This window comes from Lactuca sativa, chromosome 8 (assembly GCF_002870075.4).
Source record: "Lactuca sativa cultivar Salinas chromosome 8, Lsat_Salinas_v11, whole genome shotgun sequence".
Taxonomy (NCBI): domain Eukaryota; kingdom Viridiplantae; phylum Streptophyta; class Magnoliopsida; order Asterales; family Asteraceae; genus Lactuca; species Lactuca sativa.
Window position 1 is genome coordinate 13,768,734 of NC_056630.2, and position 4,810 is coordinate 13,773,543.

Genomic DNA, 4,810 nt, shown 5'->3' on the forward strand with positions numbered 1-4,810 from the left:
ATTTTGGACTAAGACTTCTTTATTGGATCCAAATGGACCAATAAGCTTCCAATTGGACTATCATGGGTTTAGGACCCTAATTGGGCTCTAATTGGACCCACATTCGTTTATTTCAATATTTTAGGCTAGGTAGAACCTAGAAGGAAATAAAACACAAGTTTTGATCCATAATTAAACCTAACCTAGCTTAATAAAGCACAAAAATCACAACTTTATTTTATAAGTCCAATAAACACCCTAATTAACACTAATGTTGGGCTTAGGAGCAAAAAGCCCAAAAACTTTTTTTTCCTTCCCATTTTCGGCCCAAAAGAAAAGCCCAAGAAGAAGGGTTGACTATTTGCTTGCCACCTCATTATTACCCAACATGTCTCCATGCATCTTAGTCCATATCTCCATGCAAATCACTTCAAAAGTCATTTCTTCTTCTCTCCTCTCTCACTCTCGGCCAAGCATCATCACACACACCAAAATATCTCAACTTTCTCTCTAGAACACTCAAAGAACTCTCCTTCCCTCCCCTCTCCAAAAATCTCGAAATTTAGGGGCTTTCCAAGAGGATTTTTCAAGTAAATCATCATCTAAGGTAAGATTATGCATAGATCTATGGTTTAACTTCTTTTATTATCAAAATCTCTTCCTAATCCATGTAAAAACCGTGATCTTGCACTCTAGAAACCCCATAATCTCGAAAAGTTCATCAAGGAGTGCAAAGGCCAAAAATCACTTCATTTCTTCCAACTTTTCTTCCAAAAACCGAGTCAACACCCCAAGGTGAGATTCATACCCCTATTTTCTGTTTTTAAGAGTTTTTGTGGGGGGGGAATACAAGTGAAAGTGTAGATCTATATGTATTTGTATGCCTTGTATGATTTCCATGCTTATATGTATGCTTATATGTGTTTTAATGTTGGATCTAGCCATTAAACCCCTCAAAACCGAGATATAACTCATGTTTTATGATATTAGCTTCAAATATGTTACTACATAATAAGTGATACTAGATAAATAGCCAAGTGGTTAGCAACAATTTTCTTTAAGCTAAAAACACACATCTTGGGCCAAAAATGTGAAAAATACAAAATTAAGGGCCCAAAATGACATTTTACAGATTCTGATGGTTGAAATGTGTCAAAACAGTTTCAATAAAACTATTTCTGGAATTTTATTCATTTTGAGGATTAAAAACATAAATTTCAAGCCTATTGGGCTAAAAATGTAAATTTCGGCCCAATAAGGCCCATTATGCGAATTTTTCTGTTTTGAAGGGCCAAAACTGTGAAATTCTGTAAAACAGTGGACTATAAGTGTCCCAAACCCTTTTCAAAGGTTTAAAATGCTTTTTAAATTTAAAAAGGACCAAAGTTGCAAAAATTTTCCATTTTGGGCCAAAATTGTCAAAATTGCGAAAAGATGGGCTAAAACCGAGAAAAACTGCATTTTCAGGGACTTAAACTGTTTTCTTTGAAAAATATGCTGGAAAATATTAATTTCAATAATTTTTGGTGTTAAAATGTCAAGAAAAATAGTTTAAGGACCAAACCGGGAAATATTCAAATAAAAGGGTTGAAAATGTAAATTTTACAAATAATGAGGGGCTGAAAACAGAAATATTTCAAGGCTGATTCATTATGTACAATGTGATCAAATAATGACACCTCAACTACCAACGAAATACAACTCATTACAATACCAAAAGTCGTTGTTAAACGAATTGGCTCGGTCTCGAGCCAATGAAAATCCACAACTACTAACTCTTTGATACATACAAATAACGATTGGTAATACACATACATGCGAGTGTGCACAGACGTCTACGCACCATCTTTGGGCCCCAAAAGTGTAAAATCTTGTTTGTTGGGCCTAGCTAGCCCAATGACCTGATCTTAAGGCCCGAAGACATTTTTTTTCTACGAAGTGTTGAGTTTTACCGACTTGGCACAACGTAGGGTGACTTTCAATGGCTTGTATCATTGGACCCCAAGGGCCATGGTATTGCTAGAAAAGTCTACACATTTTACGAGGCGGGTCGGGGACCCCTCGCACACATTTTTCCCCAGCCGGTTAATAGAGTTACCGGGGTCTTCGTGACCTCTTTCTCTTCGGATGTGGGACCACTCATAGTCCGGGCGATTGGATAACGTGATTAGTACTGACGACGCCTTCGGGAATCGTTGGTATATCTATAAACCGGGCATTTGTGTAATGCGGGTTTGTAGTAAATAATCAATGCTCGAGAACCTTCCAACGTCGCTTGGGACCGATACTACTATTTTTGTAATGGTTTCAACGCAACTCAACGGATTTCAAAAGAACTAGGGGAACATCGGGTTTCCCTAGGGTTTTTATCACATACAGATTTTAAACGCATACAACTTAAATGAACAATTTTTGCAAGTATAGAAACAAACAAGCATACCTATGGATCTTCACAAACGTTTTCCAAAGCTTTTCTTTTCAGAAAATATCGGATTTTCTGGTGGGTTTTCAAGCAATACAAACATTCGATTTCCAACACTACTTATGAACTCACCAACATTTCATATGTTGACGTTTTTCAAAATACTTGTATTCTCAGGGAACCAGTGAATCAAGGGAAATCATACTCAGTGACGGTTGCAGTTTATTTTTGAATGAACCAAACAATATTAATTTTTGGAAATGTAATATCTCAAACAATGTATGACATGTAAACACTACTGGTTGTATTCTGTTGATGAATGGTGACGAATGTTGTTTGTTTCATATATATTCAATGTTATGGTATTCAATTGAGTCACGACAGCCCCCGGACGTTTCCGCCGTCTGGTTCGGGGGTGTGACAAAACTTCACATAGACTTGTGGAAAAAGTCATCACGTGACACTATGGTAACAAGAGTCCTCCTATGAGGAAAAGTATTGTCCTGATGTATGCAGGGAGCTTGGATATTTCCTTGATAAATATCGGACGCTTCCCCGGTTGGTATAACAGAGGTTGTAGTTGGATCTTGATGTTATTTTGTACAATATACCAAGGTACTTAATGTTTATGGTTTAGGGTTTCAAACTTTATTTAATTAATTTAATGATGTTTCTTTGTTATACATTTTTACTGATCACACACACACACACACTCTCTCACTCATTCACTCTCTCTCTCTCTCTCTCTTGTGTATGTATACCTATGATCACTCATGTGTTTTTGTATTTGCATGTTCTTAACAAATAAAAAGCTATTGTTTCAAAAAGAACACTCGTCGTTTGAAAGTTCTTTATCTTCAAAATGTATATTTTATTAAAAAAAATGCTCTGTTTTATTCGGTTTATAAAAAACATGGATGAATGCATCACATTAATATAATTAAAACCTTTATTTCAAAAATAACATAACAAATTGAAGGTGTTATGTTTTATTATGTTTATAAAAACGTCATCCTTAAACTCAATGTTTTAAAAACCGGTTTGAACCGGCAAGTCGAACCGGTTGGACCAGGAACCGGGGGAGGGCGCGGTTCAACTATCACCAGTTTTACGTCGATTTTTTAATCGGATTGAACCGGCCGTTTTTTAGAAAAAACCCGATTAAACCGGTCAAAATAAATCGGTTGAACTGGTTAAACCGAATAAAAACATATGGAAAATAACCATTTGCATGATAAACTTTTGTGATTTCTTTCAAATTTATTTAGTTTTCTCTAAATAAAAACATATAGTAAATGTTATAAAGCTTTTAATATGTTTGTATTCATCTAAAATTTATAGTTATGTATAATTTTAATATGTTTCGGTATTATACTTTTATTTTCTTTGTGATGTATATGGATTGATGTAACATACTAAAATTTATGGTTATGTATAATTTTAATGTATTTGGATTGATCTATAACTTATTTTTATGTATATTTTTAATGTTTGAACTTGTAAACATCAAATTCATGATTTATATATGTATTTATGTGTAAGAAAATAGGAAAAAAGATGAACGTTATAGAAATCGGTTGACCCGGCGTTTGAACCAGGAACCGGTCACCAAACCGGTTCAATTAAAAAACCGGTTTTTAAAACATTATCGGTTAATTCATATGTACTAGCGTTGGAGCCTTTGTGGCAAGCAAGCTAGGACAACTCTTGCTAGATAGACCCTCGTTCAGGAGTCGCGTGGTACGATTGCGTGAGGCTATCATCCTCAACAACCGGTTGGGGATCTGGTTTATCGGTTAATTCATAGGTAAGTGTGAGACCAAGGAGGTCTCGACTGCATCATAAATGTAACTATGGGTCAACAAGATGAGCCTGGGATGGTACTAGCGTTGGAGACTCATGTTAAGAATCGCCTGATTATCGAGTGCAAGGTTTTTGGCAGCGATGAATGGTCGGCGATTATGTTTCCCAGTGGAAACAACAAGATAATCCAGGGTTAGGAGGGTTTATGCTCAGATTGGATTACGAATTGAAGTAGAATTGGCAGTGATTCATAATGGTCTGTCTGTCGGGGATCCAAAGGGACGGATGTCTGAGCGGTTGAAAGAGTTGGTCTTGAAAACCGAAGTATTGATAGGAATACTGGGGGTTCGAATCCCTCTCCATCTGTGAGGTCATAAGTTCTCTCTTGCGTTATCTATAGATAAGAACGAATCGGATCGACTTGACTGATATGACAGATGGAATGGTAGCTTGTTTTATGATTTAGTTAGGACTCTGTCTCCCTTTCGTGATCTTCCACCCTCCATTAAGGAAGGTTGTTCACCAGGTAAGGCCTCATATCCGGTCGAGAAGAAAGGGATTCCTTTGAAAGAAAGGGGAGTATACGAAGCGAAAGACAAGGTTTTA